Below are 25,977 nucleotides of genomic sequence, written 5' to 3'. Positions count from 1 at the left end.
TAAATATAAATAATAATAATAATAAATCTATAATAAAGCAAGGTAATCTATGCTACTCAAGTTTTCATCCCTTTTTCCTTAGTTACATATTGACTTTATTTACCTAAAGAAAATGCCCATGTTACAATGAGTGTTCCCATAAGATTGTCATAACACAACAAAATTATTCAGGAAATATTAATACACTTAGCTACGGCTCTTTATATCTGAAGACTACACTGAAGGGAAAGTACTAATATTTTCCCCTTTGTTAAGGGGAAGAACATTGACAATGTTCTTCCAGAAGGCCTAATATGGAAATGGCAAAATACCAACAGAGGGACTATGGAAAGGTTTCCACAAGGCCCAACTCAGCTGAGTTGGGGAATGCCAGGATATTCACATGACTTAGCAGCCTGCAAAGGGGGCTGCTCTCTGTGGGGGGTGCAACTGCTACAACTAACACGGATTGAAGACAGCATCAATGGAGGAACGTAACTTGCAGACACCTCTCCCCATGAGGGAAACGGGTACTTGTACATTGTGCTTATGACCCTAGAAAAATTATAACCACTCCTGGCACACTGATCTGAGAGCCCAATCCTGAGCTCCCAGGGCATGCGGCTGTGGCGGCACCGAAAACGGCTGCTGCCACAAACTGCATGCCCACAGCAGCCACAGGCAGCAACTCGAGAGAAGGGGACTTTCGCCCCCTTCCCCCGGGTAATGGGAATAGCCACACAATGGGCTACTTTTGGTTGGTGATGAGGTAAGAGCCTTTGTGTCAGGTGCTGAGCCTGATGTGAAGGCTCAGGATCCAGTGGAGCATCGCTCCACCAGTCCTGCCTCCCTCCCGCCCAGCTCCTTTCCCCCAGCATGCCTCCCCCGCCCTCCGCCTGCCCTCCGCTCACCTCCCCCTCCCCAGAACGCCTCCTCCCTGCCTCCCCCTGCCCCTGCTTTCCTCTCTGCTGCTCGGCGGTCCATGCGACCGACAAGTGGCGGAGGCCTCAGAAAAGCCTCTGGAGGTGGCCAGAGCATAGCTTCAGGTTGGCTTCAGGTTAGGTACAGGGACCTGTGTATGGGGGTACAGGGTTGGGTACAGGGACCTGCGCTGAGCCAAATCCGTAGATCCAAAATCCGCAGATAAGTAGATTCAACCTGTACTATTCTCAGAGTTATTAGTGTCTTGGCTACTTCATCCTATAATCAGGTCCTTTGGCAAGTGGGATCTTGCTAATATATGTGTGTATAGGGCAGTGACTCCAGGTAATTCTCTTACTAAGTTGAGGAGGAATCTGAAAGTTCATTGCCTGTGGGTCCCAGAGTTACATGAAACTGAAAGTAAGTTTGCTCCCAGGAGTTTGAATTTAAACCATTTTTTTTAAGCAACTGGTAATTTAGAAATCTCTTATCAGCTGGTTTTCTTCTCAAGTAAAACTCAGATGAATTATACAAACCAGGAAATAAACTTGTGATTCTACCCCTCAATTCGCCAATTATAGTAACAGAAACTATTTAACTCAATATAGCTCACTTTTCCACTTGGCAGATGGAACTCTAGCCAAGATTCTTTGCTACCCAGGAGGCGGTTTTAACTAACAGCCCAATCCTATCCCCCCCTCCCTGCCGCCGGGACTAGTGTTCTGGCAGCAAGGTTTGCTTTACGGCTATAGTAAAGGCATCACCTGCGGTAGTGGGATCCAGAGCAGCTACTGCCACTGGTTAAGTAGTGGAGGTAGGCAGTTAGGGGGAAGGAATGGGGGCATGGAGGCAATGACATGTGCCAGATCCTACCCTCTCCTTCTTGAGGGTGCCTACCCCTTTCTTTGAACTTGCTCCAGCTAATGAACCAGCACAGGTCAGAGAAGTCCCATTGGCAGTCAAGTCAAATTATTCCCCTTTCCCCTCCTGAGCCTCCAGATCCATCCCCCAATGGATGCAGCACGCACCTTTTTGACACAGCTGCATCAGCAGAGCAGTGGGGAAGGAGAGGATTGGGCTCATACAGACCCCACAGTTTCTATTCTTTCTTTTGGCAGTCCATTGATTTCATATTTGATGAGGTGTTCAGAATACTTGGGTTTTGGTCTTAGGGACCCCATGTTTAGCTCCAATTTGGGTGGGAAACATGCAAAATATTATTTTTAAATATATAAATAAATACATCTCTGCCCTTGGTAGCTTTAAATGATGGTATGGGAAAAACAGAGTCACTGTTTCTTTTCCATGCTCCTTGCCCCAATTAGCCTCCTCTTTTCTTTTTTTCCCTTTTTCAAACAAGTTGTAGATATCAAAAAAGACCTTGTCAAGTTTTAAAGTAATGCTGGGAAATATATAGTACTTTATAGTCAGAACAGATTCTGTTTTATGGACCTTCTCTGCTGACAATCTGAGAGCACTCTCCCCATTTCCCCTCCCCACGGTTATTCATAATCTGCCTCATGGTAGCCCTCTGTTGGCTCTGCCGGATACAACCTTCAATGATAAAGTTTGTACTGTCTCCACAAAATGTTTCTGTCTGCTGGAAGTCCCTTACAACCTATTGAAGTTTACAGTGAAACACTGGGTCTGACTGCACAGGAAAGGTCAAAGCACAATTCAGTCAAACAAGAGGACAGGACAGGCAATTCTATGTTTCTCTTTACAAAACCCGAGAACAGGTGTGTCCAAAGTTTTTGGCAGGAGGGCCACATCACCTCTCTGACACTGTGTTGGGGGCCAAGGGGAAAAATTAGTTTACAGTTAAAATTTGAATAAATTTACATAAGTTTACATAAATGAATATATTAAAGATGAACTTATATGAATGAATAAAGGTCTTGCAATAGCTCAAGGCCTATAAAAGACCTTGCACAAAGCAAGGCTGGCCTTTCCTTTGCTGACATGGCTGCATCACAGACGTGAAACAGCAAGCAGGGGAGGAAGCCCTCATCCTACAGCTCACGTGAGAGATCGAACAGTTGCCCTCATGCTGAGAGCTGTTGTGTTGGGCCAGTGCAGGCTCCAACAAAGCTCCAGAGGGCCAGAGGCTCATTGGAGACTGGGGGCTCCCTGAGGACCACACCGAGAAGCCTTGAGGGCCACAAGTGGCCACCAGGCTGGAGTTTGGGCACCCCTGCCCTAGAAGAATCCAAACTCAGGTCAAATTTTAAATTTCTAATTATATTGTTATCAATATCCATTGACAATATAGTTCTAGTTATCAGAAATATTTCTAATTTATATCAATAAAAGTTAGCAAAACATAAATCTAAATATTGACAATATTTTCAATTAATCTGATTTGGCTTTATTTTTGTTCTTCCAGCACAATTTCTCAAGGCAATCACACTTGGATTAACTGAGGAGGGAGCATATTCATTTCTATTATATAAGACATTTTCTTCCAACCTTTGACACCAAAGTGGTCAAGGTCACTACTGGCAATTTCAAACAATGAAAATACAAAAATAGCCAACAACCAACCAAACAAAACAGCCACAGGCAAATTCCTCCTGCCCTGCACTTAATGTCAAAAGTCTGGGTAATGCCACAGTGGGTGCTTACTTGCCTTGGTGTGAAGGAGAGTGGGTTCCATGGGTCACAATGGAAAGGAATGGCTTGATTGGAGGTTCATTTCTCAGGGCAGGTGGGGAAGTCAAAAGGAAGTATGCCTCAGAGGGAATTGAGTTCATCAGGGCCATCCTCCCCCCCGTTGGGATTGCTCCCCTGAGCTCCTCAGCCTCTTCCAGAGGAGAGCTGGCAGACAGCCCAATCCTGAGTTACCGGGCGCCCAGGCTGCAGCAGTGCCAAATGGCTGCCGCTGCATCCTGAACATGCCGGGCAGCTGCCGTGGCTCCCAACATCTCCTTGGAGGAAGGGGACATTTATTCCCTTCCCCAGAGTAAGGGAAGTGGCCCCACAATGGGACTACTCAACTGTTTAGCTGGTGCAGAGTAAAGCAGCACCGTGTCAGGCCTGGAGGCCCAACGCGGGGCTATGAATCTGACAGAGCTGAGCTCCAGCAGTCCTGCCCCTCCTGCCCCAATCCCTCCCCCTGCTCTGCCTTCTCCCCACCCTCCCGCACCTCAGAACGCCTCCCCTCTCAGCCACCCAGAACTAGCATGGAGCGCCAGGAGGCAGCTGGCCTTCGACCAGAGTACTGAGCTGCAAGCATGCTTTACGGCGTGTTTGCGACAGTGTGAGCTGGTCCATGTTGCATAGGATTGGGCCCTAACTCAGCTCCCCAGCCTCCTCATCACTGGCTACAGCTGAGGTTTTAAACCTCCAGCTGCGCAAGCTCTCCCCACAAGCTTTTCCTCCCAGAACCTGAAGGTACCACCCCAGCTGCCAGTGCCTCAAGGACTCTGAGAATGTTCCGGATGTCCCAGAGTGACTCCTGTTGCGTTCTGGAGAAGCAGGCCAGGATGGCTCCTCCCTGGCTGCGAGAAGCAGGCCAAAGAACTGCAGTGGAGCTAAACCTGCTGGACAGTCTGCTAGATTAGTTTCGGTCTCAATATCACACATATCCTCCACTGAATGTAATGAGATTTGGCTCTGAGCCATCCTGCACACAATGGCATTAGAAGTTTCCATTTAACCCAATAAGTCATTCCCACTGAGTTAAAGGAAAATCATCCAGTTCATCGCTACTGCACTTCCTTAAATCTCTAAAGACTGATTGGTGAAGATGGAAAAAGATCCTTTAGGGAAAAAAAGATTATTAATCCATAAACTTGATGAGAAAAAATGGCCCTTATAAGAAAAGAAAAACCAGTTAGGGCAAAAGCAGGAAAAACATATGAATACAGTGAATCCATAAGGGACATGTTAAAAGGTAACATAAAAGTGTGTCCGTGAACTCAGGGGGACCAAGGAAGTGCCAAGCTGAAAAACAAAGATTACCGATGTTTAGAAAAAAAGAGAAAGAAAATCACCTCTTTTCTTTCTGTAACTACACCATTGTTATAACCTTGTCCTCAATTCCATTGCCCCCCAATTCCATTGTGCACGAACATGTTCTTCCCATATCGAGAATTTACATATTCCATATTTTGTGTTTGTGGTGACCAATTTCTGCACATCGCCCATTTTGGGCTCAATGCTCCCTTAATGAAGTCCCCTTTGTTATCATTTCAAAAGTGTTGACTATGTGCAGTTTTCTCTGTGTGCCTAATTTGGGAAGCTGAACCACTGGGTTCTCCACTGCCTAGTTGCAGGATATCAGAAAGCTACTTTCCTTAGTGATCTGTTGTTCAAGAAGAAACCACTATCTCTACTTTCCTCTCAGGCAGCCTCATTTGTGTCAAATTCTACTTTCTTAGCAGGAAAAAAACTCCAAACCAACCAGCCTGGGTATGCCTCTGGTTCGTACTTCTGCTCAGGATGCCAGCTGACCTTTCAAGCATTAAGGCCCAAATCCTAACCAACTTTCCAGCACTGGCATAGCTGTGCCAATGGGGCATGTGTTGCATCCTGCAGTTGAGTGGCAGTCTCAGAGACCTCCTCAAGGTAAGGGAATGTTTGTTCCCATACCTCAGAGCTGCATTGTCCTTACCTTGGTGCTGGAAAATTGGTTAGGATTGTGCCCTCTATGACAGAGCCAGGGTCCTTCCAGGACTAGTCTAACAACTACAAATATCTCAACCCTCATAGAAATGTTGCTTCTGCAGTGCTGTCCCTGATTGCGATGTAGCCCATTTGCTTTACTGTTTCAGCCAACAGATGTCTAATGGGAGCCACAGAGAACTAAGAACTAACACAGAGAACGATGCCCAGACCAGCATAGTGCCCCCCTTCATCAGCATGGCCCCACCCTGTGCTCCATTTCTAGACTTTGATGCTAGCACACCAAAGAAGCAGAACTGAGATTGCCTTTGATATACATCTAATACTCCTGTTTTATTTATGTGCAGCTCAACTCTGGAGATATATTCTTAACTTTTACATTCCTGAACATTTCCTCTTCTAAATTAATATTCTTTGCCACAGAAACTGGCAAACTCAGCCTTTAGTTATTACTCAGGAATCAGAGGTAGCAAGTTGTTCTTCCTGTACGAATAGTTTTTTTTTTTTAAAGCTATGAATAAAACCCATGCCTATAAATTCTTCTCTTGTATCGCAATGGTTGTACAAATCTTCAGATGTTCTTGTTGCTTTTACAAGAGCTCTGTAGTGTTTTACACGACTTAAAAAAGATAACATGGAAGAAAGACATACAATTATCTGAGAACAGATAAAATCATTGCCATTGCTACTGAGCAGAACTGTTGTTACACTGAGTGGTCTCTTCTAATTGAAGAAATCTGGACTCCTTTGTTGAAAAGCTTGTTGAACTAAGGAGACTTTCTTGTTGCTGTCACATTAAATCAACTCTCTTCTCTCTTGCCAAACCTTACCTAACAAACTACAATCGACAGAGGAAGAGTTAGGAGCACAGGATAGTTTGGGGGCAAAAACACCATTTTTCAGTATGACAATCCACATTAAGGCACACATCATATATGACAATTTTGAGCCAAACAAGTTCTAGAATACCAATCTATAGAACGTGCAGGACTTATTTTGAGTGCTATATAATGAACATGTGAAGGACAGAGAAACACTGCATACATCACACTTCCAGAGGTCCAGAGTTGGAAGAACTTCTCTCCTTTGCCTGCCTTTTGAAATAAATGGGAACCAGGGCAGCAGCAAGAGAGTGAGGAGATAAATTGTGTGGCAGGAAGATCAGCATGGATGATCAAAAAGCGTGATGGGAGAACTTTGCTATGGGGAGTGATTGTAGGGGGGGAATTTGCCACAGGGTGCAAGAGAGTGATTGGAGGGGGCAATCACTCCCTGGAAGGAAGGAGAAAATTATGCAATGTGTTACTGAAAGATGGCATTTAAATTCACAAAGGGCGCAATCCTAACCTCTTATGTCAGTACATTCCAGTACTGGCATAGCAGTCCCAACGGGACGCGTGCTGCATCCTGCAGTTGGGTGTCACTCACGGAGGCCTCCTCAAAGTAAGGGAATGTTTGTTCCCTTACCACAGAGCTGCATTGCCCTTATGTCAGTGCTGGAAAGCATTGACGTAAGTGGTTAGGATTGCGCCCTAAATGTATATATTCAAGTTTAGAATTCCCACTGATTTTTATCTTACGTGAAATTTCATGGTGAATTTGGAGGTTCCAATCTGGGAGAGACCTCTGAGGAATTACGAGGGAAGCAAAAAGAGTTCTAAGAAGACTAATACAATTTCTGAAGAATGTACTATAAATTGGGGCCTCGTACCCACAGAAAACACTGCACTCCCCCCCAAAAAAAAACCGTGTGGAAGGTAGCAATCCACTTACTACTCCTTCACCTTGTTCCTTCCCCCATTGTCCCTTTAAATAAATCAGGAAGAGTGGAAGTGCTCCTAGCATGTCTTACACTCCCTGGTTTGTTTAAAGGGACAGCATAAGGAAGAGAGAGGTGAGTGGTTCTCCCATCCTAATCTGACATTCTAACCACTACAGTACACTGGTTCAGTGCAATAAATTGATCTTGCTCAGGAGGAACATCTGAAGAATTCTAAGGGAAACCAAAAGTGTTTTCTTAGAATTGCCAAAATCTCTCAGAGGTGAGGGCAACACATCATAAGTTACCAAGAATGATGTAGAATGCAAAAGGTTCAGCAGGCCAGGCTGGATCACTCCTCCTACAAGCTTAACAAATAAAAGCAACAGGAGATAAACTTTTGTCATTGTAATCTTCTTGCTTTTAGGAGGTTTTACTATTTTTTTAATAGCATTTGCACCTGCTGCAGACTGAAATTATTTAGGCAGCTTACTATTTGCGTCGAGGTTTAATTTTCTGAAAGTGCTTTCCATAGAGGTGGGAAGCAGGAGTGTGTGAGGAAGTGCAAAGGGTCATTCACACATAATTGTTTCCCCAATCTGTGCAGCCCTAGAAGAGATGGAAATTCTATTCTGGCAATACTCTGGCACTTGTTAGAGCAGTCACACTGAGTCCTGTCTCGGGTCTACCACAGAGCTACTCGGAGAAGAGTTTGCGTGAAATGCATTATGAGTGGGAAATGTATGCATTTAATAGAGACCGCACCTAGAGAAAGAAGCCTCTGGGGCATTTCTAGAGTACTGTTCTCTCAAACCTGTTTAAGTAGGCTGGTGCTTTGTTGAGCTCCGTCATGCCACTGGAGTGATGCTTTGAGCAGCGTTTTTTCTAATGAAAATGCACACCCAAGTATGCTGAAAGGATCATAGACAAGAAAACTTTTAACTCCCATTTCTTCCCTTGTTGAATAAGGAACCCTTTGGTAGCTGTCTCTCAAAGCAGGAAGAAAGAAAAATCCTGCCAAACCTCAAACAGTTTTCACTGTAACCATTTCCCAACCAAGCCGGAAACAGCGAGTACAATCAATTCAGCAGTAATCTCTGTCAGAACACTACATTAGGCCATCTGTAATGCTTCCCCGTGGCACTGCTGTGTTTGGTTTCTTATTGGCCTCTCCTAAAACTGCTCATCAAAAGGGTCTCTCTGCCATGGAGGGGGGAAAAAAAAGACAAATGAGGAGAAGCTGAACCTTGAAGCTTTAGGAAATGAATGCCAGAAAAGTACAAATTGATGGGCAGGCTAATCAAACCGGAGAGTAGAAATCAACAGGACTTTTCTTTTCGCCCAAGGTAGAGGCAATTGTTTCCCTTCACTGAGAAACTAGCTGTCCTTGAGCATGTTCCAGTGTGCCTACTGAAGGACAAACTTGGAACGGGCTGTAGCTGCAGACCATGCAAATATTCTCACTAGAACAGTGGTTCCCAAACTGTGGGTCGCGACCCATCATTGAGTATGTAAACTGGGCCATTCCCCCTGAAGGGGAGCAGCCCAATAATAGGGCCCCGATGACACTGCAGTGATGCTGGCACTGCAGGGTCCCAGCAATAGTTGAGTGTACCTGGGGGGCTGCTGAAACATCCACAAGGGTTCTGGAGGCTCACAGCCCCCTCCGTGTGGCTGCACAGACTCTGGGTCCTTCTATCTGCCAGCTCCCTGCAAAAAAAAAAAAAGTAATTTTAGTGACAGAAAGGACCACCAAGTGGGACATGATACTGGGTTCAAGGACATGTGCCTTCAGAGTGCAAATGCTCTCCCTGTAAGGATTAACAGCAGCCAGATTGGCTCCCCATGGATTAGTATCACAGGGAGCTTTAACCCTACCATAGTCCCCAACAAAACATCCACCTGTAGCTGCTATTTATCCATGGAAGCTTTATTCCTTTGGCAAAAAGCTATGGGGTATAGTGCAGACCAAGACTGTGGTGGGGATAGGGCCCCACTGTGGTCCTAATCCATGCAAGCACAATCAGATAGCTGACCTTAACAAATCCCGCACATTTAGTATGGAACTCTTTTGCCTTCCCTTGACTTTTCTTAGATCTTTTTCACCCTTCACTCCCCTCTTCCTTGGAGGAACAATGGAGTGGAGTGAGCAGAGACTGGCATATCACTTGGTAAGGAAGGCTGTCATTTAGCACATCACTTCAGGTGCCAGGCAATAATGGGTTAGCTCTGGGCCCAAAATTCACCTGTTTCCCTCACTTGCCCAATCCTTTGACCTGAATTATTTATTTTATTTAAAAAATTTATATCCCACCTTTCCCATGCTGAAGCAAATGCCCAAGGTAGCTTACAGGTTCCACACTATATATAAATACAGTGAATAGAGTCATTAATAAAAACAATAAAATTTTCAGACCAAAGCATTATTACTGAGTCTTGAAAAATTTCTCTGGCTCTTTCCATACATTCCTATGCCTTTCTTTAAGTGCAATTCCCTGTGGAGGCTTTTTCTTATTTGGGGGGGGGGGAGGAGTTCAAATAAAATTTGAGGAGCGTCCGCACAATCCTACTAGTGGTAATTAAAGGGAAAACCTTCTCTTCCATGCATAGATTGGCCATGGAAAAGAAAGTGAAATGCTGTCAAAGCTGCTAAAATCACTCTTTCCTTAATAAAACACGTTGTACAGCAGAAGTTATTCCAGGGGGGATTTAGAAGCTGATACTGTTTTTTAATTAATAGCATGCGCAAGATAGGCTTAGGAATTCAAATGAAAAAGGCACGCCAACATTAGGCTGGGTCAAGTGAGAGCTTTATGCTTTTGGCAGTCTGGATTTGGTTTCATTCATTATTCCTTGCGTAAACTTTCCTTGTTCCAAAGGCTGAATGCAGATCAGAGTTATGCTGAAAGGGTTGAAAAACACTTCAAAGGCCATATAAACTCTGTTCAGTCATTATTGTGCCTGGACACTCTCCACACCATGGAGAGGGATGAGAGCATGCCAGCAAGTCCCACCCCAAGTCGTTGCATTCCCTAAGTCCTGTCCTAGACTCCCCCCCCCCAAAACACACATATAGCATCTGTGTCCACTGATAAACACTGCAACCAAGGAAACTTTCTCCCCATGATCTGGAAGGTTTCCTTGGGTACAACATACAGTATGTCTATGGCATTCCCAAAGGGGGGGGAGTGGTATGTTTTGCAGGAACCTCAATGTACCTTGTAAGCGGCCCTTCCCCCTCATCTCTGGAGCCATTTCAGGCAGCAAGAGCAACATGGAGGCCTTGGCATGGTGCTGCTCAGGAAAAGGCGGGAATACCAGCACCAGGGCTCCCTCCCCACAACCCAGCCATTTTCAACCACTGTGCCATGGCACACTGGTGTGCTGTGAATGGTCTGCCGCAGGAGTCTGGGCGAGGGTCATTTATTAGCAGGGCCATTGGGGTATATGAGCTCTCCACCAACAGCATGGTGTGCCTTGTCAATTGTCAAAAAACAGATGGTGTGCCTTGACTATTTTAGAAGCTTTTCAGGTTGAAAACAACTGCCGTGACCCCTTTAATATACATGCAAACAGGAGATGTGCATTCCAACCCTAGTATCTTGGGTCAGCTGCCAAAGAGAAAAGGGCGTTGCAATGGTACCAGAGTATGAGTGCATTTCACAGTTCAACAAAACTTGCCAAATAACTGAACCCTTCATAAAAAGCAAACTGAGGGCACAATCCTAACCGGGTCTACTTAGTCCTATTTTGTTCAATGGTGCTTACTCCCAGGAAAGTGTGGTTAGGACTGCAGCCTAAAGTTCACATGTACAGAAAGCAACCATATATAATACCAAGCAGCATTTCATTTTAAAAAAAACAGTGTAATGATGGGAATTCATCCTGGAAGAGACTATTTCTGAAGATTCTTCTGTAAGATGAATTATACTGCTTATGAGAAAAGGGTAAAAAAAATAAAAATAAAATGTGCTCTCGCTGCTCAAAAATGACTTAAACACACATGGCAGGATTTAATATCCTTAAGATTATCAGAGTTGAAAAATAAAAGGCAATTCACACCATTCTTCCTAAAGTCATTTTAAAGTTGTGAAAGTGCAGAAAGATTTCCATTGATGTGTATCACCTGATCAGACGTACTTAAATGCCAGATACCATGTGCGTGGTCAAGACAGAAAAACACTCTGCATATTTGTGCACAGAAATATTACAATGTAGTAAGCAAGGAAGGCTAGAAGTCACAAATTAGCTCCTCACATTGAAAGGGAAAGCAGACCAAAATGGATCAAGCTGGGGACTGAATGTATAGCAGATTGATGGTGTTTTCCCTCCCCTCCGTAAAAGAAAGATCACGCAAATGCACAGCATTATATCAGTGGTCATCTAAGCACCAACTGTCATGAGTATAACAATGTGAAAACAGTGTGTTGAGAATGAAACTTGTGTCTGCATCAGCTGCATGAAATGTTGTTGAAACTAAACCCAGATGTTACTTTCATATTCAAAAGCATGGAAAACTCTCCCCCACTTGAAAAAGAAGGGGGGGGCTCATATTTGAATTCTGCGCTGATGAGTACTGTAGGAGGAAACAGGGAAGCTTTATTTTGTTAAGAGTAAAGCTACAAAGAATTCTGATGGTCGTGCTGGGAGAGCCCAAGGGCCAAGCAAAGAGCTTCCAAAAGCTGCATCTGGCCCTGGGGCTTATGTTTGACAACCCTGCCCTAAACTGCTTGGGATCATGCAACTTGAGGGACCACCTCCTACCATAGGAAACTACCCATGCTCTGAGATCCTCAGGTGATGCTGTCCTGTGTGTTCCTTTGCCCTCTGGTGTGGCTTGTGGAGACACATGAGAGGGTCTTCTCTCTCCATGTGGAATGCCCTTTCATGGGAGGTGAGTCTGCTTTCTCTCTCCTGCAGTTATGGTCACTTAAGATGCATCTTTTCATCTTTTGTTCTTTTCCTGATAATGTTTGGTGTTAAGCTGGTCTTCTGTCTTTGATCAGTTACAATCCTGCTCTCAGAGGGTTTCCTGCTACAGGCTGGGGGTCAAACTAGATGACTTTGTTGTCCTTCCAACTCTGTGATTCTATGATTCTTTATTTCAAATATTTCTATCCTGACTTTCCCCTTACATTCCAGGTGCCCAATGTGGTTGTTGTAACTTAATTTTATTGCTAATATGGCTTTTATGGTTGTAAGCGCCTTAAAGTTATTTAAAAAGGCAGAATGAAAGTCTTTAAAAATACATAAATAAATAACGAATTAAAGCAGGGAATTATTTTTGAAAACATGAACCTACCAAAGGAAGCCAGTGGACACCACGCTACCAGTGTGCTCTCATTCCCAGTACAAAAATTTCTGATCTATTTTCAGTATATTCAGAATGTACAGTTTCTGGCCCAGCTTCATGCCAATTCTGGCTCATTTTTGTTGGATAAAATCTGTAGATTTATTACCCTTTATGTTTGCCAGCAACAAATGCAAAAGGTTTCTGGCTGACAGAGAACATTTTTCTTTAAGTTTGTAGAATGATTAAAAATAAACCTCCTGGATCTTCCTGTCATCTTTTGTACATGCATCCTCAGCAGAATTCAGATTTTACCTTGTTATGTGAAGACCCACAATTCGAAGGTCATGCATCTACAGCCAGAGTTCTCCAACGGTGGAATTTCTGCTGTGTTTGGAACATGTGTTTCAGTCAGTTCAGAAAATTTGTCAAGGGCTAAAGAAAAAACAAAATCAAGTGCGGGGTAGTTTTGGCATTTTTAAATCCTCCATGTGGGGCCAGACATGTAATATATAGGCACAAAAATCACCTGCCAGCCACAGCAGAATTCTAGGTTAACAAGAAATGGCTCAGTGGGGAGCATGATTCCCTTCCCCCTTGGCACAAGAAGGACTGAGACATGGAGGCAAGTGTACCTCTTTCGTTTGCCTCATTGCCCTTACTTCACATAGTGTAAATATTTGTCAGTTTTATTGAGCAAGGAAAAAGGGGTTGCAGCAGAGTAAATCCTTAAGGGGAAGCACACAACCAAATCTTTTTGTCCCCTGGATAAAGAAATAATTCAGATAAAATGGAGGTTCTGAAGCAGGTGTGAAGGAAATGTTCCATCTGGTATGGATGAGATGACACTCCTTATTAGAGATCAGATCCACAGCTTGGGTGTGGTTAGATACAACCTTAATTCTGACTACTCCAGTAACATATGTGGCAGAAGGCATCTGGCTGAGGCTGGTGCACCAGTTCAGCCCAAGCCGGGCAGAGGTAGCTGGTCACAGTTGGCCAGCCCGATTAACTATTGTACTGTGATGTATGCATGACTGCTATTAGAGATCACACAGAAACATCCACTGGTACAGACTGCAGTGGCTAGATTTGTTCTAGTCACTGGGGACATATAACGCCCTTGCTGAAACAGTTCCTCTGGCTTCCCAGGCAATTCCAGGCACAATTTAAAGCTCAAGTCTTAAAAGTCTTATATGGCTTAGGACCAGGGTACCTGAAGGACTGCTTTCTTCCATATGAACCTTCCTGGGAGTTAAGATCTGCCACAGACACACTTCGCCTTGTTATCCTGCCTATAGTTATGAATGGGATAGAAACCAGGAATAGAAAACTAAGAAAAGTTTTGGTCATGGCACCACAAACATGAAAGTATACTCACTTGGCACCTTAACTTTTCATGCACAAGCATAAGACTTTTTTTTTCTTATTCAACCAAGCAATTCATTGGTCTTTCTTTAGAGTCCAGACATAATTATACTGAAAGATTTTCATTCATCTATTTTTTACTTTCATCTATGCTCTGGTCCCTAACCAGATGAAAGTGCAAAGGTGATTGCTGTAATTGTATTGGATTGCAGGACACAAGTGGTAACCTTTTGAGTTAAGGAGACTTTTTCCCCCTTTTCCTTTTGATTTTGGGATGCGTGCAAATGAGTGCTGTATGTGAACTTCCCTAAGCTAGCAGTTGGGGTTTCATGCAATATAGCCCCATCAGAGAATCATAATATTGCCAGTTAGCTTCTGGGAGAGGACGAGGGGAATGGAACCACATCTATTCTAGCTTCCTTTACCAGTCAGACAGCAGATCAGCAGCACTGCCACTTATCTACCTGGATTATGTTTGTAGAGACCTAGCTGCAGTGCATGCACAGAGGCTGTTGTGTGTCTCTTTGAAGAGAACAGTATGATTTTTAGGTTGAGCCTATTTACCCATGGATTTTTCATCCGTGGATCTGGCTTAACATAAATCCCCCGGATGCACATTGAGCCAGACTTGGCCCTACCTAAACCCTCTGGAGGGCTTTCTAAAGCACAGCTCTGGTCACCTTCAGAGAGTTTAAAGGAGCCAAAACCATGCATTTCCATATCCACAGTTTTGGTATTCATGTGGGGGGTGTCCAAGAATGGGTCCCTCGCAATTACCGAGGTACCACCTGTAAATGAATTAATCCGAGTGTTGAGTTCCCTACTTTGCAACAAACACTGCTTTCCTTCTGGTGCATTTGTGGAGTTGCAAGCAACATGGCATTTTCGTATAACAAAAGCAGCTGCTACCATTTGCATTGCGTCTTTGCTGTGCTAGTACACTGTTATGCTTGGACAAATGCCAGCAATTTTGATGTATGTCAGTAAAATTCTGAAGACAAAATTGCCCACCAAAGAAAGTATAACCAGTAGCATCAATGTATCTTTTTTCCAGTTCTGTTTGTAGGAGTTGCAGCCGGGTTCCTTCTTGTCCTTTCTTGTTTTGCTGAGAAATTACATGATTCTAAACATTATTTTTAATTGCTTTTGCTTTGTTTTAAATATATAACTAAACCAAGGTCAGGACATTTCAATCAACAACCCAAAAACAAGGAAGCCAAAAATACTATAAAAATTGCAGCATCTTCAGAAATGAATGGCTCAAATAGGGGAACATGGAAGTCTTTGGAGATCTACGTAGTTGCCACTCAGATAATTAGAATTTGCACTGAAGTATCAGCCCACAGATTGGAATGTGAATGAATTACATTCTCCTCCTTCTGTCTCTCCACTCCAACTCCTGCAGGCACTTTCCTTGATATCTCCTATACAAGATTCTTGGCTGTTAAGCTGTCAGAAAGCTGAGTTTGCTGAATTCAGGCAAAGTTCTTGTATCACTTCTGGCCCCTCTGGAAGGTAATTAGCTCTTTGCAACACAGCCTAGTTGATTTACAAGCCAATTTGGTTTCATTGTGCAACACAGCCAAGCTCAGGTCTCTTGCAAACTAATTAGTTTGGAAATCAACTAGACTGTGCTGCAAAGTGCTTAGTGCTAGCAAAAGGCTGGCCTGACCATGAAACAACATGAAGGAGCATTTTCAGGGGGCAGATTCCAGAGGGCATATCAACTTGCAGCCTTCCATCTGCATCCCTGTGTGGTTATAAGCTCCAAAAGAGGGCAAATGTGGCTGTTTTGACTTTCTCCTTTCTCCTGATCTTTGCAAGATCAGTACTGTTCTTGCAAATTATATAGCCATAAAAAGCTGGCTATATAATGTGTGTGTATGTACACACGTATGTATGTATGTATGTATGTATGTGACTATTACTGCATATTGATAAAATAATGCCATGATTTTAAAACCAATATCCTCTGCTATGATTTTGCTGGGGGGGGGGGGGTAAGAATCAAACTAGTTCAGTGTTATCTACAGAATTTGAAAATCAGAAACCCATTAAGAAAACTGTAAGTGGACATTATAAACAAAGTAAAAAAACATACATGTGATACGATCCACTTATCTATCACCAAATGACTATTAACTGAAATAGTAAGAGAATTACCAACAATGTTTCTTCTTGGCAGGAAGATTTCAATACAATGAACTTAGTTTGTAACTCTCAAAGCATTTCACAGATGAAAATAGGGATATTCTTGTTCATGAATAATAGGTGAAATTGTTAGAAAGTAGATACAGCATCATCTGCAGGACACTGGAGGGCAGTATATGGTCCAGGAGGCACATGACTCAGAGGCTACCTGTTTCACAGCCCAATCCTGAACTGCCCAGTGCCCATAGTAGCAGCAGTGCCAAAATGGCTACCACTGCATCCTATGGGTGCCACAGCAACCACCAGTCTCCTTGGGGAAAGGAGACATTTGTCCTCTTCCCATGTAAGGGCACAGGTTCCACAATGGGGTTTCTCAAGACTGCGCCAGCTATTTTGCTGGCACACAGTTGAGAATCACCGTTTTGGCCTGGAAGGCCTGACAATAGATTCTGAATCTGGTGGCACAGAGTTCCACTGGTCTACTCTCCCCATGCTCCCCACCCTGGAATGCCTCCCGTTCACCCTGACGAAACTGTCTGGCACCCTGAGCTCTTCCCTTGCTCTGGGCAGCATGCGGTGGGTGTGTGGCTGGCGCTGGGCTCAGCGCAGACTGTTGCTGGGCCACACTGACCCGGCACTGAGTGTCACAGCCATGCCTTATGACACATTTATGACACCAATCACCGGTGTAAGACCGGCACAAAAAACTCAGGATTGGGCTTTCAGATCTTTACACTTGACCTTTACAACCTGTGGAGGTAAGGGCTACCTTGTTTTCTTCCTCTCTGTTTTCTGGCCTGCCAACATTCACAAGCTACTGCCCTGATCTCTGCCAGCCAGCATGGAGCCCACCATGCCATGAACTCACAATATACATATGCAATGGAAATAATTCTAGGGTTCCGTATTCCAGAGTCTAGAACCTGTACTAGACTGGTCTAGAGGGTAGAGCCTCCGTCTGCCTGAAGATAACATCCACAAGGTCGCCAGTTCAAGGCCACCGGCACCGTGCGACCTTGAAGCAGCTGACAAGCTGAAGCCGAGCTATTTCCATCTGCTCCGAGCGTGGGAGGATGGAGGCCAGAATGTGAAGCCAGATCGGAATGTAACACCTTGAATGTAGTGGTTCTTGAAAGAAAGAACCTTCTTTCAATTGTAAAAATCCCTATTTAATAAGGGATTTAAATAAAAGCCTGCCTATGTAAACTGCCTTGAATAAAGTCTTGAAAAAAGACCAAGAAAGGCGGTATAAAAATACCTGTTGTTGTTGTTGTTGTTATTATTACTACTACTACTACTACTACTACTACTACTACTACTACTACTACTACTGAGATGTGTATATTTTTAAACTGTAAGTAAACGGCATTTTTACTGCCGTTTTATTGTTAGCAGCAAATGAGTGGGGGTTGATGGGGAGCAGTCAGAAACATGGCCCTCCTCCATATGACTCTGCTTAAATTACACCCATAGTGTGCCACAGACAGAAAGTGGGAAGTAAAAACATAGGCAAGCAGATGGCTCCAGATGACAAAAGCAGTGAGGCACACTGCACACCGTGTGGCAAATCAAATATGTATAATGCACCTATATGCACTACATTGTATTGATGCAGTTTAGAGGACACCGAGCTCATTTTGTAGCTGAGAGACAACAATAGACAACTAGTTAAGAACTGCAGTAAGAACTGCTCAGGCTTATTGGCCACGGTCTATGAAGATTTTTAATTCCTAACATTTCGCCCACAACTATGATGGACATTTTCAAAGGACTAGAGCTGAGAACCACAGACTGTTCATCCCACCCCAGTGCAACTGACAATAACTGCCTACTGATCTTGTTCACCATGTGTTCCTTAAAGAACTATGCGCTTTCTTCCCCAAACCCAATACTTTCCCTGTTCCAAATTCCTGGAACCTAACATGTCCAAGGACAGGTAGCCAAGCATTGCTCCTCTTTCCTATTCATATTGTTATGGTGTTTTTATATCTCTATCACTTCCCTGTAAATTTCATTGTGGGATTGGGTTATTGTAGACAATACTTGTGTATGTTAGAAATCCAAAGACGTGGCCTGTCTTTGCCACGTGTTCAGCCACAGCTGATTTGTCAATCTGTAACAACTGACAGTGCCTCTCATGTTCTTTTACCCTGATGTCCATGAAGGAAGGTTCAGGCATAAAAAAACGGAAAATGCCTCCAGAATAATACATTTTGTGCCAGTTTTCCTGCTTCAGATGATATAATTAGGAATTATGTGGTCAAAATAGCCTTGGGCCTCACCATAATTAGTGGGATGTCAAAAACACACCTATGTACCTTTAGTGATGGGTCTTCCAATGATGATGGTGGCCTCTGATCCATGTCCCTGTACACTAACTGCAATCAAAGGAATTAACTCCAGATACCATTTAATGATTTTGTTCAAAATATCATCTATTTCCAACTATGTATTAGTAAACTGTATGAAATGAATTCACTAAGTACGTAATATAAAATAAAATGTTTTGCACTCCTATCTATAGAATAAAATTGCGCTTCAGTTCAGCTACCTAAGGGAGCAATCCTAACCGGCACTTATGCCAGTATAGGTAAAGCACGTTTGCGCCTCTTTAGGTGGGAGCCGCGCCGGTGCATCCAGATGCGCCAATACGTGGACAGAGGCAGAAGCCTCCACCTCAGCTCCCATGCTGCCACTTGTGCCGGCACAAGCGCGCCAGCACAAGCGGCAAAGGTAGGCGTGGGGGGCATGGGGAGGGGGCGGGAGGGGCGTAACTGGGTGGGGGGAGGGTGGCACGCTGGGAGCTGGTGGTGGGGCTGGGACCTGGCAGTTATGCCGAATCCCAACCCCCGTCCCAGGGGCGAGCAGAGCGACTTCAAGCTGCTCGGCTCTCCTCGGACTTGGGCCGCCTCCGGAGGTGGCGCGGATCTAAGGAGACCCATAGGCGCGCACAGCCCTTACCCAGGGGTAAGGGGAAGAGCTTCCCCTTGTCCCTGGCTGAGCCACTGCTAGCTGCAGTCCTGCGTTGGATGCCTGCTCCAGCACGGGTAAGGATTGTGCCCTTAATTGCATCATTCTGGACTGATTGTGAACAAATAACTGACTTCCAACTGCATTTACACATGCTTCCATTCTGTCTAATACAGAAATACAAAAAATGCATACAGATGTTGCCAAAATCAAGTGTGTGAGATGAGCAGCCCAATCCTAAGTCCCACCTCCACTGTGAGGTACAGGGGTGCTGAAATGGCTACCACTGAATTCTGCAGGGCTGGGGCAGCCATCAGAGCCTCCTCGAGGTAAGTCAAGCCCAGGCAGCCACAATGGATCTCCTCCTGTCTCCACCCCCCTCCTGGGCCTGATCCTCCCTCCAGCCTGCCCTGCCCCAAGTTCAGCCCTGTCTTCCTCCTGCCCTGGTAAGCCTCCCTGCCATCCAGTGGGGATACTTACCACCTTTTGCTTCAGCATTGCTTCCTAGTAGCACTGAGGCCTCCATGTCGACTGGCACTGGCATCTCCACCTGTGCTGTGGGTTCACCACTAGCACCAGAGTACCATTCAGTACTTTTATGACACCCAGTGCTGGCAGTGGGCCGGAAGCACCTGCAGTATGCCCAATAGGATCAAGCCCTGAATCCCCAAAACTAGCTAGAAATTCAGAATATTTAGAAAAATACAACATATGAAATTCAAGTTCATCAATGAGATTGCTGGCAATTTCCATCCTTATCAGCAGATCAGCAGGTCAGCAGATGCTTGAGAAAAGGACAGAAAAGGACCTTGTTGAAACCCAGAGAAGAGTCCACAAATTTTGGCGGTTGTTGATTGAATCACTAAGAAGAGAAACTCTTTCTTTCTGGTTGTCTTCTTTAGACTTCAGGATAAAGAAAAAGAAATCTATAAGCCTCTTTCTGATTTTGTGGTGGGAGAAATACCACTACTGGCTCCCTAGTTCCATTGGCTGGAACTCTCCTTGCATTCATGAAAAGCGAGAACAGATCTCGCTCCATTTCACAAGGAAGAGAATGTTAACCTTGCCCTGAATAACATCAGCTTCCTTTGCTGTATAATTTATTCTGTTTAATTTCATAATATTATTATACTCTTAGATCAGTTAAAGAAGGACAACAATATGTTTATGCAGCATTGACCTTCATCCTCTTTCCTATAGATTTCTTCCCATGTGAGCACTGGAGGAGACTTTCATCTAAAAACACTGAAAATGAAAAACTGTGATAGAATTTTGTTTATAGTTTCTCTTCTTTGAAAGAGGAAAGAAAAAACTTTGAAAAGAGGCTTGGCCTTTTTTCCTTGTGTAACTCTGCTAAACATTCTAAAAAGGCATAAAATGGATTGGATGCACCTTGCTGGTGAAAAATTTAAAGTGCTACTTGACAGAGAGTATTCATCAAAAGAATCTCATAGAATGAAATTGCTCAGCAAAACAGTATTTTCTTGGCAAGATTATATATAGGTGGTGTCAGACTGCCAGGGGTGTCAAACTCATTTCATACAGTGGGGCCAATAGCATTCATGACACCTGCTGAGGGCCGGAAGTGACATCATTAAGGAGGAAGTGATATCATTAAGCAGGTGATGGCCAGAAACAAGCCCTTTGTTCTCACATAGGAGCTCATTGGCTGCAAATGACAGAAGAGAAAATATACAAATCTTGATAACATTTTCAGGATATGGGAGCGTCATGTGGGAGAGCCCAGTTATCACAAAGGCCACCCTTTCAGCAGTGCTGCTTCACAGCAGAAGTTACACCTCAGCAGAAGTGAAGCTGCTGAAAGAATGGCCTGCATGATAACTGGACTCTCCCAATGCCTTGCCAGCATCTCCCTCTTACACACATCCCCCCCCCCGGCCTGCCCCTTAACCAGTAGCATTCCTTGCCTTCTGAGGTCTCCTCCTCTCTCTCCCTCCAACACTCTGGCAAAAGCAGCACTTCTGAAAGGGCAGCACAGGGAGAGCCCAATTGTCACATGGGCCAGATAAAAGGTTTTCAGGGGCTGCATCTGGCCTCTGGGCCCTGGGCTAATCCAAAATCCTGAATTTTTTTTATATTTATAGTGTTAAATTCCAGCAAATGGGAAAACAAAACAAAACTTGAGAGACCCACAAGTGTGTTAATTCAATAACTAAAGGCCCAATCCCATTCAATTTTCCAGTGTGCTGGTGCAGCTGTGCCAATGGGGTGTGTACTACATACTGTGGTGGGCAGGCAATCATAAAGTCCTCCTCAAGGTATGGGAAAATTTGTTGCACCAGAGCTGGAAAGTTGGATAGGATTGGGCCCTATGGCTCCTGTGGAGTGCTGGTCATGCCTACATCCAATCAGCTTTGTGTGGGTAGGCAATTCTGCTTCTGTATCAAGAACACATGAATACACCCCACCCATTTCCCAGTTTAGTACCATTACTAATGCTAATCATGGTGGCCTGTGGCTTGAATCAGATTGAATGGTCCAGCCGTTACCTCCCCAGTTGGACTAAGGAGTAGAAATAAGTACAAAGCACAGTCACAATCACTGGATTTGATAGATATAGAGCAGCTTGCAGGGAATAGGGTAGTTTATGTCATTGGTTCTAGTGGAGAATTCTCATTTTTTACGATAAAGTTATTACATTTTTTCAGTCCACATGCCAGTTTCTCATTGGAAACTTCAAGCACTTTATGGAAACATTAACCACCTGTGAGCAGTGAAATTCTGGAGACTATCATACCAGTTACTGCTGACAGTTTTGGAAGTTCAGTTTGGAGAAAAAGGAGGAAGACATCCCATTCATTGCTAAACCAGCGAGTATGAATATTAGGGCCACAGTCCAGCTTGAAGTGAGGTGCACAATATCAAATGGCTGCATCCTGATACTTAACCTCTTACGTAGGGTAAGGCACTGACAAATCAGCAATTGGCTTACAATTATTTACTTAAATGCTATGGCTCCTGCCTTTATCAACAACAGATCTGTAAAACTTGAAAACAGGAATTGGGAGACAAGGTGATTGTGCTAAGGATGCTGAGGCAGGACAAAATTCTCAGAAGGGTGACATCTGCAATATAAGACTGCAGGAAAGGTTTTTTCAGACAACACAATTCAAAGCCTTACATGGGGTTGCTCAGCTAAATAGCTGATGCAGATCCAAGTAGCCCCATTGGGCAGGCTGGGGCATTACTCAGGGCAAGGGGGAAAAAAATACCCCCTTACTCCAAGGAGATCTCCAGCCTGCTCTTAATGAGCACAGGATTCAGCATATATCCCTGCTGTGCCACAGCAAGTTAGGAATGTGTTGTCACTCTGGTTTTTCAAAAGTTTTCTCTTGCTTCTTCTACATCTTAGGACTACATGTGTTTGTTTTGCACTTTGAAATGTCTGAAATATCCCATCATGTAAACTGAAATGGCTGGCAATAGGTTGCTCAAGCTAGTGTATTGCGATTTCTGAGGCAAGTACAAGGATCTGTCATTGTTCACTCAACATATTGTGTGTGGCATGCAGGGACTTTGTATACTGTAACATAATTTTATGATGCTGGACTTATTGCATTATGTTCATTTTCACCTAACCGATCTTGTCAGTGAAGTCTGCTTTTAACATTTTTCCCAAGATAAGAACAAGTTATGCTGTGCTTCTCTCTCTCTCTCTCTCTCTCTCTCTCTCTCTCTCTCAGATACCGCATGGCTCCATGTTTTCTTTGGATCCTCTCTCTCTCTCTCAGAGAGAGAGAGAGAGAGAGAGAGAGAGAGAGAGAGAAAGAGAGAGAGAGGATCCAAAGAAAACATGGAACCGTGCTGATGGCTGTTGCAAGATTTTGTGTTATGATAAGGTAAGGCTCCATAATCACAAGGTCATAGGAGATAGTTGGATAGGAGAAGCACACAAGGGATATACTATTTCTTGTTAGTATCTTATAAGAACATAAGAAGAGCCCTGCTAGACCAGGCTAATGGCCCACTGAGTCCAGCATGCATGTTTTCTACAGTGGATAATCTGATGCCTCTGGGAAGCTGACACACAGGAGACAAAGGCAGCCCTCATTCCCATGGTTGCTCCCATAGTACTCAGAGGGATGCTGCCCCCTCTCTACCCCAAAACAGAACACAGTCTCATGACTAGAAGCCATTGATAAATTCGTCATTCATGAGTCTGTCTACTACCCTGATCTTCCTTATGGTCATGGAGGAGGAATTCTCTTGGTAACTCAGATGCCCAGTAAATGTTACAGTCAATGGCAGGCAGATGGCATGAAGGTGAAGGTGTTATTTATGTATGTGGGATGTTTTGAGGTAATTTTCATTGTAAGTGTAGATATCTTCCATACTGGGGTAGAGTATGGTAGAAGATGATGGCAGAAGATGGTAGAATGGTATATTTCAAGTGACAGAAGATGATGTTATTCTTTATATACTTCAGGTGACAGGAATTCCAGTTTAAGAGATTTGGGGCACAATCCAAACTTGCACTGGAGCAGGAAGACCAGTGGTCCTGTGCTTGCACCCAGCGCAAGTTTGGGGCCAGAATTAGCACAACCCAAGGCAAGGGGAAAACTCTCCCCTTACCCTGTGTCATGCTGCACTTGCCTCAATGAGTCTACTTGGATCTGTGCCACCTCAGAAGGTGGCACAAATCCAACAAAGAAGGAGCAGCCAGACACCGCTCAGGAATGGGGTCAGGATCCAGCAGAACCATCAGATCCTGGCCCTGCCTCCTGTTCCCTGCCCGCCTGCCCCCAGGAACATCCACCACTCATTCCCCCCACCTCAAAATACCTGCCCCCTGCCTCCTCCCCACCCTCCCCATGCCTCCTCAATCCCTGCATTGGCCAAGCTCAGCCAATGCAAACTTACCCCGCCAGGTCTGGATCCAGCATGGGGAGGTCCACACAATTCCTTGCACTGGACTCCGCAACTCATGAATTGACACAAACATGTCTTATGGTACATCTGCGACACCCCCGGGTCAGCACAAGTGACGTGTGCCGGCCTAACCCAGGGGTTAGGATGCACTGTTGGATGAACAGAATAACAGCCTTGATTGCCTTTTGTGCCCAGTCACAGTTGTGATTGCAAAATTAATTTTCCTCAGGGTGCTTTGGTCTTAGAGCAACCCTTTTACCTCTTTCAAAAACCCCTCAAATGTTTCACCAGAGCAAAATTCCTCAAATGCACTTTGAAATTCATATCCAGTGAAATGATTGTATCAACTATAATGCATACATGAGTCCTCTTCAGTCTCGACACTACCATGTCCCATTTGGTTGAACAGCGGGATAAGAGATGCTCAGTTTGATCCCATTACAGTCTATCTGGCAATAGTGGGTGCCCATGGGTGGGATAGATTGGGTAGCAGCAATCCATCATGTTGGGTCAGTGTGACCCTCTGGGTTAGCTCGTGAATGCCGGCACAATGCCATTGGCCATGATGAAATGTTCCGCGCAGATTGTGTCTTTGTTTATGCAAGCTGGAGACAGTGGTACAGGGTGGAGGGATACAGGTTCTTTTGTCCAGGCCACTGATGGGAAGCATTCCATTCAGTTTAATCTGCATTATAGGGCCTTTGTACAAGCAAGTATTAGATCTAATTAAATTAAAAAAATAGGATTTTTAATTACATTAAACCAGCTGCTATTACCACACTGGAGTTGTCAAACTATTTTTAAGCTTGCCAAGTGCTATTTTTAACTCTGGATAATTATCTAAACAAATATTTGCCTGTTTGTTTTAATTCCAAGGTCAATTGAACACTTACGATTATTAAATGTTATAATTAGTCTTTGTTTTGTCTCTACAATATGCCAGGGACACTGAGTAATATCCAGAGAAAAATTTAAATGCTCAAATGTCAGATTTTGCTCACTGAAAAATTAGAGTAATTAAGCGTTTTGTGAATACACAGCCATGCCGTGGCAGGTCAGATGAGCAGTTTGCAGAAGTCCAATGTCCTATTAGTTCTCCATTGACTAGAACTAACTGCTGATAGCAAGATAATGTTGCCTTTGGACTGGACTTAGAAGGCATGAAGTTTGCTTATGTGGGAAGGTTATGTGGATTATGTGGTTTATGGCCGAATCCTAATGAAACGGTACACCAGCAGAATGCACGTTCTGCTAGTGTGCACTGTTGCAAAAGTGCTGTAAAGTACTCTGGGATGACATGAAGGCCAGATGTGCTGGTGGGAAGGATGGAGCCTTTCCACAGGTGCCAGCAGTCACAGGATGCCTACCAGACAAGGTAAGTCCAGCCCAAGGGGTGGGGAGATCAGTAGTACCAGTACTGCTGATATCCTACCCCCCTTCCTGCACTCAATCTCACAGCATGGGTCCATGTAGACCTGCACCCGCTATTTAGCTTGTGCAAGTCCAAGGAGACCCCCAACCTGCACCACCAAGATTTACCACTGGGTAACCCTGGCCTCTGAGCGGCCCGCTTGGAGGCAGGCTGTGCAGCATGGCCTTTCCCAGTTTGAAGAGACACTTGGCCAACAGTCTGAGGCAAAGAGGCAAAGAAGGAAGGCCCATAGCCAGGGCGACAGACCAGGGACAGACTGCACTTGCTCCCAGTATGGAAGGGATTGTCACTCCTGAATTGGCCTTTTCAGCCACACTAGACGCTGTTCCAGAAACACCTTTCAGAGTGCGATACCATAGTCTTTCAAGACTGAAGGTTGCCAACAACAAATGTTCTCTTACCCAGAGGAGATCTCCACAACTGCCCCTCCAAAGGATGCAGTCGTAGCCATTTTGGTGCCACTGCATTGGCAGGGGAATTGATCGGGCTATTAGGCGCAGATCACTTTCCAGAGTAGATAGTTAGTTGTCCCTCCATATCTGTATATTGATGCGCATATAACTTTGGTGTTCTTTCTACATAGTGGAGAGG

This window comes from Tiliqua scincoides, chromosome 3, assembly GCF_035046505.1.
Source record: "Tiliqua scincoides isolate rTilSci1 chromosome 3, rTilSci1.hap2, whole genome shotgun sequence".
NCBI classification, from domain to species: Eukaryota; Metazoa; Chordata; class Lepidosauria; order Squamata; family Scincidae; genus Tiliqua; species Tiliqua scincoides.
Note: the sequence above shows the minus strand (reverse complement) of the source record.